This window comes from Lissotriton helveticus, chromosome 5_1 (assembly GCF_964261635.1).
Source record: "Lissotriton helveticus chromosome 5_1, aLisHel1.1, whole genome shotgun sequence".
Taxonomy (NCBI): Eukaryota; Metazoa; Chordata; class Amphibia; order Caudata; family Salamandridae; genus Lissotriton; species Lissotriton helveticus.
In genome coordinates this window covers 1,916,347,060-1,916,359,632 of record NC_136065.1, presented here as the reverse complement: position 1 = coordinate 1,916,359,632, position 12,573 = coordinate 1,916,347,060, and the positions used below count along the sequence as shown (strand labels likewise).

At 45.1% G+C, this 12,573-nt stretch overlaps 1 long non-coding RNA gene across 1 annotated transcript in view; it reads left to right on the top strand.

Moving 5' to 3' along the window:
- LOC144756016 (uncharacterized) overlaps positions 1–12,573 on the top strand; it is a 268,107-nt gene that overhangs the window by 253,459 nt on the left and 2,075 nt on the right. The window lies entirely within an intron of this gene.

The window sequence follows — 12,573 nt, the reverse complement described above, 5'->3', positions numbered from 1 at the left end:
GGTGTCTGGAGGAGCAGGAAGTGCCTGATTTACAGGGACTGGCGGAGCGCGAACAGGATTTGCATATTCTGGGACTGTGTCGTCCAAATAGGACGAAATAAAAATATCAGCTGCGGTCTGTTTGTGACGTAGCTTGGTCGGAACTAATGGTGGCGGGAAATTACTGGATGCCTCTGGGGTCGCTTTTGGCAAGCCCTCGGCAAGGAGAGGATACATACCCCTAATAAGGGCATGCCTCTGTCTGTCTGACTGTTCGGCTTTGACTTGTTCACCTATCTCGATTAATTCTTTTTCATGGGCTCGTTCCAAGGATTCTCTACTTAATTCTGACTTTCTGATTTCTTTTTCAGTTCTTTTATGAGCTTCTTTGCGCCATAACTCGATGGCATCTTTCTGTGACTGTCTGGCTTTCTTTTTCCATAATGCCTCTTCTACTCGCATGATGCACTCGGCATCCCATGTACCCGATACGGGCCATCTATACTTTTCTTCTAACTGTTTGGTATACTCTACCCATAAATCTAGATATAGTATGGCACTTATGCCATGCTTCTGATACATAAAATGACCTGGACTGTCCCTAGGCGGAACTGGAACTGCTGCTTCCAGCAGACCCTTTCTAGTTTTTAACTGACGTAACTTAGAAAACAAGGGCATGACTGGACGGTAATCTAGACACAATACAATACACAATGAACACGATACTTATTCCCCATTCATACCACGACATTAAAATACATGAAGAACATTTAAAAATAACAGTTCGAACAGAATACTACCTGGAATACGGAACACAGAATACATGAATTTTCTCGAGAACAGAACTGACTGGAACAGAAACTAGGTGCACTGCTGAAACAGTACGAAACTTACCGGTCTCATAAAGAGACACGTCAGGACCCGCATCCACCGAAGTGGACACTTCGTTTGTGGGTCTGTGTACCACCAACCCACGGACCAGAGTCAATTAAATTGACCCTGTCTAGATACTACCCCAGTAACGGTACTCACCGGGCAGCAAGAACGGAAGGCCTCAGACTGGACTGGACTGCTTCGACGCCGGACGGACGGACTTCGGACTTCTGTTACAGGTGGGCCTCCGGATACCTCGGACCTTGGACTCTCGGCTTGGGCTCTGGTCGGGACTCGCCGCGTTCCTCCACCGTCTCGTCTGGATGCTGGACCGCCTCCTCCGTCTCCTCCGTGGGCCTGAGGGATACTTGAAGCAGAAATATCTGCCGGTGCGCAGAAGAGTTCCGTCACGACTGCAGAGGGTCAGGGGGTCGGCGTGGCTTCACCGACGCGTGGGGAAAGGGCAAGTCCCTATTCGGGCGCCATTATGTGGTAAATAAATAAATAATACCCTATTTTTGAATGAATAAATGAATAACAGATAGCTCAATAAATAAGAGTCAAGATTCGAGGTAGTAGGAGTTTTGCAGGTTTAATACAGCAAATACAGGAATAGGATGGCAAGGCCCAGCAGCGCTGCCGGGGTCAGGATCGGGACAAGGGAATAACTTTTTAATAACAGTGCATGAGCATATATACATAACGCAAACACATAGCATTACATTGCAATAGGCGTAGCAGTGGGTGGAGCAAAAGGCGTGGCGCGTAGCAGTCGCGAAAGATAAGGGTGAAAAGAGGTGTAACAGGGCGTATACATAGACATGTGATGCAAACGTAACAGAATATGTCATGAATGGGGCGGAAACCATGGAGGGGGCTACCTGAGGAGCCGGGACCTCTAACCTGAGGGTGCGCGCAAACTAGCAATGACGTGTTACTAGGAGAAGCTGGGGGCTATGAACTCTGTGCTAGGAGCAGAGACTGAAGTCTGGAGAGTCAGGGCGACATGTACCTAAACAGTATCTAGTATCTGATGTTTAGAGAACATGTTGATATAAACTAGAAGTCAAGAGGGGAAAGGCTAACTTGATTCTAAGACTGGACCATGCATTATTCTACATGTAGTGCGTGATGAAGAATATTAAATGACCATTAAATGCAGTATTTCTCTAACGTGGAGACGTGAAGGCTAGACAATGACGGAAACTATTGATGCGATTCAGTAGCTTTAGGAATGCAGAGAAGGAGGACTGAACTGATAACTGGAATCATAACATATTCTTGGCAGACTCAGAGGCAGAGCCAGGGTGAGCCGGGCACTGCGAGGCAGGAAGTAAGTGAAGGGTCGAGGATACAGGTGGGGGCTGTATCGCTCCTCAGCGAGGCTTCAGGAGACAGGAGCTGAATCTGGTGTCCGGGCCCTTTTGAGGCCTAGAAACGGGGACTTTTCAATAGAATAACGTGCACACTGAGAAACGTGGCAACGTAGCTTTACATAGGCCTGATATTCGTAGTATTCACGAGAACTGGAAACTGGCATACTAGAGGTGGACACAACTGTAATTGCGTCATTAATCGAACATAGGGAATGCATATGCATATTTAATCATGCACACATAACATATGATGGATGACACGTAGTGACACAGAACATGGCAAAATTTACTTTTCCACAAGGGGAGGAGCGAGTGAGATGGGCCGATAGTTCTTGAGGTCGGTGGGGTCAGCTGTGGGCTTCTTGAGCAGAGGTCTGACTTATGCGCACTTCCAGTCGTCTTGGAAGGTGCCTGTTTTGAAGGTGGTGTTGATGGTGCATTGTAGCTCAGGTGCGATGGCGGCCGTGGCTCTGTGGTAGATGTGAGGGGGCAGGGGTCGGTGGGGGCCTCCAGAGTGGATGCTTTTCATGGTCAAGGTGGCGTCTTCGGCCGTGATCGGTGTCCAGTGGGAAATGGTGGGTTGGCTGGTGTTTCTGGGGGGCGGGGGCCGTCTGTGGCGCCTGGTGCATGGTCGATGAAGTTGTCGTAGATGTTTTTGATCTTGAGCTGGAATTGGGTTCCAAGCTTGTTGCAGAGGTTTTGGTGGTGTGGTTTTCGGTTGTCTTAGTGTTTCTCCAGTTCTTCTCTAGGTGTCTGCAGGTGCGTCTGGCTTCTTGGAGAGCGGTGGTGAACCAGGCGGCTTTTCTGGGCGTTGTCTGTCGGGGTTGTGCAGCGGGGCGAGCTCGTCTGCGCAGTCAGAGATCCAGGTGTGGAGTTCTCTGGCTGCGTCGTATGCGTCGGGTGCCCAGGTGTGATTGTCTCGGGTGAGGGTGGAGTGAAGTTGCTTGCCTGTAACCTTGCTCCAGTTTCTTCATGGGGGGCGTGGGGCTGGTTTGGGTGCCTTGGGTTTGTTGATGGCGAAGTGTACACAGTGGTGGTCGGTCCATGGCGGCTGCATTGTGTGGCTGAATTGGACGCTGTTCTCTGTCGCGAAGATGGGGTCTAGGGTGTGTCCTGCTCTGTGGGCCGGTGTGTTGATGAGTTGTTTAAGTCCGATGCTGGCGAGGTTGTCACGAAGGATAGTGGAGGTAAGGTCACTGGGGTTGTCGAGGTGGAAGTTCAGGTCTCCAATGAGTTTGTAGTTTGTTGAGGTAATGGCGTGGGGTGCGATGAAGTTGCTGATGGTGGTGGCGAAGGTTGTTCGGGGGCCGGTGGGTCTGTAGATGAGGGTTCCTTCGAGTGTGGCTTTGGGGGTGGTCTGGATCTGGAAGTGCAGGTGTTCGGCAGAACAGAAGGTTTCGCTGGAGGTGGTGAGGTGGAGGGTGCTCTTGTGGGCAATGGCGAGGCCCCATCCTGGGTGGTTGGGGCTGTTTTTCCTCTGGACCTTGTATCCGTCTGGGATGGCAGTGCTGATGTCGGGGGCGGAGGATGCGTTGGTCTAGGTCTCTGTGAAGAAGGCATTTCCGGGCGAGAGAGAGTCGATTAGGTTCCAGATTTCCATGGCGTGTTTATGTACGGAGCGTATGTTGAGGAGGATGCATTTTAGGGTGTCGCTGGTGCTGGCGTGGACGATGTTGGAGGCCGGTGTGGCGGTGACTGTCTGTTGGCAGTGGAGGCAGGAGAACTGGGCGTGGGTCATGTTCGGCGAGGCCTGTTGGTATTCTCTAAGTCTTCCAGGGTTGAGTACGAGGAGGGTGGTGGTGTCGTAGCGATGGGTAGTGGGAGGTACAGGGTTCCTGGCACTGGCCGCAGTCGGGTCACTGACGGGCACAGACAGGCTTGCCTTTGGCGTGCCTGCAGAGTGATCGCCCAGTGGCCGCCATTAAGTAGGGGAGGTGGGAGGGAGGAGAGGCAGGGAGGCAGGAGCATGAGAATTCCAGGGGGAATTTCATGGGGGAATTCCCGGGGTGGTTCCAGGGGGAGGGGCCAAAAGGTGGAAGGAGCAGGCAGGCACGAGAAAATAAAAATGTTGGTCGAATTAGAGAAAGACACAGATGGGCACAATAACAGTGGCACAACAGGGAAAAATTAAGAAAAACAATGGCTGAGAAAGGTTCCGGTGGTTGCAGGCAGTCTGGTCCCAGCTGGAGCGGGCAGCAAGTGCAGGAGTGGGCAGCAGCCTCGAACCTCCCAATGAAGAGGTCCGGGTCTGGAGGCAAGAGACGGAACAGCAGAGCTGCGGGGAGAGAGTGGACCTAGACCGAGGGTAGGTCTTACTCTGGCCTGGAGACTGAAAATTGGGCACTGGATGGAATGGGATTATATGTGGAAAGTACTGGCAAAAACAGGAGTGAGACAACCGTTTATACAATGGATTGAAATCATATACAACAGACCGACCGCAAGGGTGCGCTTACGTGGACAGGTCTCAGAAAGGTTTGTATTGCAACAGGATACTCATCAGGGATGGCCCCTGTCCCCGCTCCTGTTTGCCATCGCGATGTTGCCTCTGGCTGTTACTCTTAGAACAAAAATGGAAGGTTGGGGGCTGCGGTTGGGCTGCGGAGAGTAGAAGGCATTAGAAAGTTGGTTGCTTCCTGGAAGGAACTCCCATTGTCATTAATGGGGAGGGTGGTATTGACTAAAATGGTCATCCTACCGAGATGTATGTATACTCTACAGAATTCCTTCTATATGGTCCTGCAAACATTTCTTGCCCAACTTGACAGCTTGATTGTGGAATTGCTGTGGGGGCCAAAGCGTAAGAAAATTAAGTTGAGCACCTTGCAGAGACGATGGGGTCATGGGGTCTGAAGGTTCCGCGTTTAAACCGCTACTACATGGCCACACTACTACAACATGCAGTACATTGGTTTGATGACCAAGACAACTGGGAGAGGTGAATACTGGCGGGCATGCACCAGGAGATCCCCCTCCCAGAACTTTTTATGATGGGATCCAGGGTACCGGGGACTCTTCCCTATATCATAAGACATGTTGCATCGGTTTGGGAAATAGGTGTGCAGAAGGTAGTTAAAAGAGCACCATACGCCCCGGAGACACCGCTGTGGGCGGTAACACCTTTCAAACGGATAGGGCAAGCAATGAATGTTACCAAATGGAAGGAGGGTGTCTGTCTTATGATGGGAGAACTATACACTGCGGAGCAGTTCATGACGAGGGAGGAAGCAGAGAATACATTTCAGTTAGGCAAAGGACAGTTCCTGCCTTATGCTAAGATATTTGCGGTGGCCAGAGATCACAACAGTCTTACAGATGGTAACTACTTTGGCGGGGGGATGAAGATTAATTTCACACATATATAGAGCACTCCGGGAAGATATGACCACTAATCACCTACCAGTACACGCGAAATGGGACGATGTATTAGACGAGCCCCTTACAGCAACGCAATGGCAGAAAGTCCATGAAGGTTTCAAGCATATAAGTTCTAATACACACTTTCATTTAACCCAGTTTAATGTGGTGCACTAGACATACCTCACTCCCCGAGTACTCCATAAAATATACCCGGACTGTGCGGACTCATGTCCCAGATGTAAATACTTGGACGCACACTTCGTCCATATGGTATGGGACTGCCCCGCGCTGGTGCGCTATTGGGGAGCGGTGATAGATACTCTGCAGACTGTCATGGGGTGGACCATTCCAGCCACTATTACAGGGGTGGTGTTGGGACTGCTACCCACCCCAAAAGCCAAAAAACTTGCTAGGAAATTGTTGTAATCTCATCCTGTTTAAGTGCGCTAACAATTGCTGTTAATGTTCATGTTAGTTATATGCTAATGGTATGTTCCTTATCCCCCTACTCCCACTATTGCCATTGTAGTATCCCACCCTCGTCGCCAATTTGTTAGATAATAATCAGCCACACGATGTTTCAGGAGAGCTGAGTTTATTAACGTCTGGTCTCTCGCACTGCGCTCACCTCAGTGAACGTTCTATGTCAAACGCCCTACCAACATTCCATGGGATACTACAATGGCAATAGTGGGAGTAGGGGGAAAAGGAACATACCATTAGCATATAACTAACATGAACATTAACAGCAATTGTTAGCGCACTTAAACAGGATGAGATTACAACAGAAATTTATACAACTGGGCCATGTCTTAGCAAAAAGGCGTCCGTAATCAACTGGCTGAGTCCAAATTCTCCCAACCTTGAGATGTGGACTAGGGATCTGACAGAGTGAGTTAACGCGGAATTAGTTTGGATGAAATAGGTCAGGAGGGATGACAAACTTGAGGAAGACGCAAGGGTTTGGTAGCTCATGATTATAGATCTAACCATAGAAAAATACCCTTCGGAGAGGGAGGTGGTCTCATTACACTCCACTCAGTAAAGGAATGCTATATCGACTATAACTGAGTTTCCCCCCTGAGCCAGATAACAGCTTAGATGAGTGAGGTAAGCGATAGGATAGATGGCTTTCCAGCCCCCAGATGAGCATAGCAACCCATGACCAGGGTGTGGCGGGGGCGGTGGCGGTGGGGGCAAGTTCACTGTATTCACGGTTGAAAAAGTGATAATGACATATGCGATTTGTGTGATACTGATCGGAGTTAAGAAATTAAATTACCATTAGTCTATGTTAACTGATCATAGATCCTTGTTGACTGTAAACAAGAACACTGTATGTGTTGTAATATGCTTGTTTCGAAATGTACTGTTATCACACAAATGACAATAAAAATATAAAAAACAAAAAAAACAAAGGACAAACAAACCACTGAAATAAATATGGGAACACTCATCCAGTGTGGCGTCCAGTCATCCAGTTTCTCTGCTTTCTGCTTACCTAGAATATATGACTTCACACTGTTCAGCATTGTAATGTGGCTGGCAGAATTGAGTGAGAGAAAGGAAACCTAGTGCTTATATCAAACCTCCCTTTTTTCAGAACATAACAAAACAACAGCTTCTTACCATATCCCAAAAAAACATGAAAACAAACTTATTAAGGAATAAGAAACCAAAATATAAACAGCTGTCCCTTCAGTAAAGTCAGTAAATAACATTTATTTTAGCAAAGTCACTAAAGAACACAGGGCTTGATTTAAATGTTGGTGTAAAGGGTACTCTGTCGCAATGGAATATCCTTACCGCCAACAAATGATTTGCCCGCCAAATTTAAAAGCGTGCGGGCGCAGGAGACTGCTATGTCTACGCTGTGGCCAAACTACTCTGACATCCCGACAGAGTAAGGGCTGTTAAGAGAATTGGCTATGTGTTCGCGACCCAATTTATATAAGCAGATATATTGGCAGTTGTTACCCTCTGGCACTGCAACAAAAGCCTGGCGGCAAGGGACAGTAAAACATTAATATGAGGGGTGGTATTGCAAAAAACACAATCGCTCATGGGAGTTTTATTATAGAAAATAAAAATAAAAAACGTTGTATCTTTGCCGTACGGCTCTGTCATGTTTGACGGAGCCACACGTCAAAGTAACAATTTATCCATAGGAACCGTCTTGATGGTGCTTCCTGTGATTGCTAGAAATATCCATCGGTCAGACAGACATTTCGAAATTTGGCAGTAACGACCTCTGCCAGGGCAACAAAGTATAATACTCCATTTCCCTGGTAGTCGACAGCCTGACTGCCAACTTCTAAATTGGGTCCAAAGTCTTTAAACCTTCCTAGAGTCTTTTGGCTCTGCAGATTATTGGAATGCTCTTAATTTGGGTAAGATTAGTAATGCACATTAGCAGTAAAATCTAATGAATGACAAAAATCACATGGAGATTTGTAAATCTTTCCACCCTCCGCACATTGTTGAGCAACACAGGACCCTTCTCTTGGTTGTGTGGACTTTGACCACACAACCACCATTCCACCACAATCTCACAGCTCTTTCTCTAGATCCACTTAACTGAGCACATGGTTTCTGTAAGAGTGAAGCTAGTTCTCTCAAGCCCTTCTAGATTGACCTCAACACTCGCACATCAAAAACAAGTGTCAGTGAATAATCTTCTGTGGAAAAGAGAGATTTGGGGAAAAAAAGGAAGAGCTGGCTCAGGACCTATATGCTGTTCACGGTACTGTCTCTCAGATAGGTCACCTAGTATGATTCTCAGACATCTGGTAAGTTGCCCCAGTTTTGCCATAAACAACATAGACACGAAGAAAGAAAGAGCATCTGAGTTATTTGTCCAAGGATATACAAAGTCTGTTTCTGCACAAACAAATGCTACCTAAAGTATTAACAAGAACATACACTGATTACCTTGCACTCACCCAAGTGCTTCAAGGTAACTGCCTTTAAGAAACGACCTTACTTGATGTGTAATAGGTGCACCCAGGGTGGGGTGATTTGTACAATTAAGCAGGGGCATTTTAAAAGATGTTTTGTATGCCTTAGTGACAGAAAAATTACCAATGTCTTTCCCCCCCATTGTAGCCTTTTAGGTCTATTGGCTAACATGGGAATACTGTAATAATGCATATCTATTGACATGAGAGAGATAAAATAACATTTCAAGGACTTACAATATTGGTAATGATAACTCCAACAACGTGCCACTGTTGCATTTAGCATAACTAATACAGAAAATAAGTTATAGGACTTTCTTTTTTGTGTGCCGAAATCCAGCCTTATAGCAGTCTCTCCTGATTGGCCAGCCCTTATCAGGCTTAGCCAAACTGCTTTGATGAGTTGACAAGAGGCTTGCACAGAGACGGAGGTTATCCTATGGAGGAAGCTCTGCTGTTGCAGCGACCAGGCAGGACAAGGGATGGGTAACTCAAACTGGGCTTCAAAGAGAGCAGGACAGTAGGGAATGGCAGACAAGCCTACCCCCTCTTCCTGTACCTTCCAGCCAGAAAGCAGCCCCAGGAATGAAATGTGTAGGATGACTGGAAAGGGAGTATTAAGGGAAATTAGCTCACCCTTGGTTGTTTAGCCAGCCCTTACTCTCAAGGAGAGAAATCAACGGGCCCGATTCACAGAACTAACTTAAGACAAAATCCTAAACGTACTAACATTTTGGTATTCACAGAAGGCGCTTACTCATTTTGGTATTCACAGAAGGCACTTACTCATTTCGGTATTCACAGAAGTTAGGAGTTCTAACTTTAGGACTCCTAAATGCCTTCTGTTAATACCTAAAGTCTTAAAGTTAAGATTTTTCTTAGTTTAGGAGTAGTAAAGTTAGGACTCCTAACTTTAGGACTCCTAAATGCCTTCTGTGAATACCGAAAGTCTTAAAGTTAGGATTTTTCTCAGTTTAGGAGTAGTAAAGTTATCCTAACTTTAGGACTCCTAAACTGAGAAAAATACTGAACTTAGCCCTTGTACAAAATGTTAAAGGTGTTTTGATAGCGTGCCTACAAATTGGTAGTGTAAGCAAAACTAAGGTCGAGGAACATTATCCTGCGTGCAAACACAAATGAATGTGTGTCAAATGTCATCATGTTTAGGGAGAAGGCCATTTGAGAATCTAAACCATAAAATGGTGTTTCTTAACGGGACCTCGTGTACCCGCGTGACAGCTGTTTTTGAAGATGGTGCGGGCCAGTAGAGAGAACTATTGGAGTTCCATCAAGATGCAGGTAATATGTCATATTTTTTCAGGCCCTGGATGAGACGAGCTGTAGAAAATAAGATGTCCCTATGGGGTACCAGTGTGTTGTCTAGGAAGCTATGGAGTAGGGAATTACCAGCATCCAGCTGCAAGAATACGAGCGATTGAACAGCAGTTCCGGAGTCACTTGACTTAGACTTTCTTTGAGAAAAGAAAGCAAATACCAGGCCATCTTTTTTTTTTGACACTGTGTTCCTTGAGGGAGAGGTTGGTCTCCAGGGTGAATCCAAGTGACTTGACATTCTGTGGAAGTAGGGGTATGAAGCTGTCAAGGTTCATGTCATTGAGTCAGGTTTGTACTGTATCTTGGTTATTGTTCTCAGCAATTAACAAGAATTGTCTCTTGGATGCATTGAGCTTCAATTATGTGTAGGCTGTCCGGTTTTAGGTTTAAACCTATAATAACTGATAAAACCCCACTTGAAGGGAAATAGCCCTTACCAGTGTAAACATATAAACACTGAAAAAGCCCATGCAAAACCACAAACTAAATGCCATTCAAAGAAAGGAAAAGTAGAGTGAAAGAGTCATTTTTATGTCTTCCTGAATGGGCCAATACAATGTAACTTTGTTATAAAGATAGCAGTAAGAAAAACTGGAGTAACATTTTTCTGCTTGAGTTTTGTTGTTTAGGGATGTCTATATTTGATCACAGTTTTGTTGTCTTTGGTCTAAAGATACATGGGTTAGAAGCATGTTTTAGGTGTTGTTTATTTATTTTATAAACTTTAGAGAATCAGGAAATATCTAAATCATATTTGATTTTTTGGCTTCGTTTGAGTCTTTCACTGATAGGAAAATTGTAGGTGTCATAAGAATCGTTCACAATAATTACCATCACATTTACCCACAGATAATGGGTAAAAATCCTTTATGCATCAGCCCCCTTTTCTAATGAGTCAGTAGTGATTGTAGGTAAATTGCCAAACACCCCAGGCTTTAAACATTCAATGCAAGGTATAGTGACATGTAAATGTGAAAAGAGTGCAGTCACAAAGCATCTGGGATAATGGTTAAAACATGACACCAGACTTTTGGAAAACATGGAATGCAGTGTCACTTAGAATGATGCTACAAAAAGTACTTACCAAGTTCAACAAAGATTGGTGTGATATTGTTTGTATTTGCAGTGATTCAGCTACGTATATGAAAAGGTTGTGTGATGACCTGTTAAGATCGATACCTGAGCTGAAGCGCTTCCCTGTAAGAGATCCTTGCCACTTGCTAGATGTTATCCTGAAAGCATCTTTACAATATTCAGAGTTAATAAAGAATGCTATTGACTTTTTAGTCCATTCTGGTGCACTGTTTTGTAATGCATGGGAACTAAATCACAAATATGTCTCATTTTATGCTGTGTGTGCCATCAAAGGAAGAGGCATCCCAACTATGTCACTTAGCTGGTGGTTCTCAGCCCTAGAGCCTGTAAATGCTATATTATCGGAGTGGCAACCTTTTACAGAACTTTCGCTGAGTGATGATGCCAAAGGCAAGAAATGTGAGGATCTTCAGTCGCATATTGAGAGTGATGTGAAAAAAAGTACACTCTATAGCATTTTTAGATTTTTACAGTAAAGCATGACTGCTGTAGTGGACATAATAAAAAAAACAGAGTCTGAAAACACCCTTGTCAGCTAAGTGTTCAACAACATTTGTGTAGATGTGAAATATCTCTTTGAGAGTAAGCTGGGTGATACTTGTAGTGACTTTGGCACTGCAACATGTTCCATGTTAGAGTGCTTGCCACATGGTAAGCAAGGACATTTTTCATTTTACAAAGTATGAGAAATAGCCCTTCACCAACCCTGGCATTTGAAGTCAATGAAGCCTTACTGTGGTACTCTGCACAAGCTTTAGACCCCATCTATAAAGGGAATTTTTCTCTGGTGTTTCAAAAGTGCTGACTCATTTTTGACCGCTTCAGTAACTCTGAGAGCATATGCGCCCAGTTCAACGGATATGTTGCATAACCTGTCGCAGAGAATCACAATCTTCAGATGCACCAGTATTGGCATGGAAAGCTATGCCAGTGGCCAGAGTTATCAAATTGTGTACTGGCTGCTTTGGGGTAGCCCATCTCAAGTGACAATGTTGAGAGGGCTTTTTCACAGATAAAAATTTACATGAGAATGAAAGAGGGAGCGTGCATGACCAACGACTCACTGAAGAACTATTGTATGGTGTACTATGATAAGTTTCATTTGTAAAAATGCACTGTACGTACACCGTCTATATACCATGCACACTCAGTGCAGAAAGCAACCAATAATAAAAGGAAAAAGTTCCATAAACACCTGAAAAACACTGTTTCTGTTCTTTTTAATGGCGAAAAAATGTGTAACCACCGATATCCACAGTTTTTTAAAGGTAATTAAATCACTTGAAAACCCTGAAAAAAAACCACCAGAATTGACAAAAAATAGAAACTGAAAACAGGAAAGCCTAGTCATGTGCTAGACATTCAGGTCTGTATGATATGTAAGCAGTGTTTGATGACTGGAATATCTGAAGCACAGAAGACTTTCAAGTAGATATGTGTATCATTGACATATTGGTGATTTTTTTATGTTGTTATCTGTAAGTAATGCACCCAGTCGGTCTATGTGTGGGTTGAAGATCCATGCATAGGTTGAAGATGAATGGAAACAGTATTTCATCCTGGGGGACTCCAGATCTGATAGGGATCATTTGTGACCT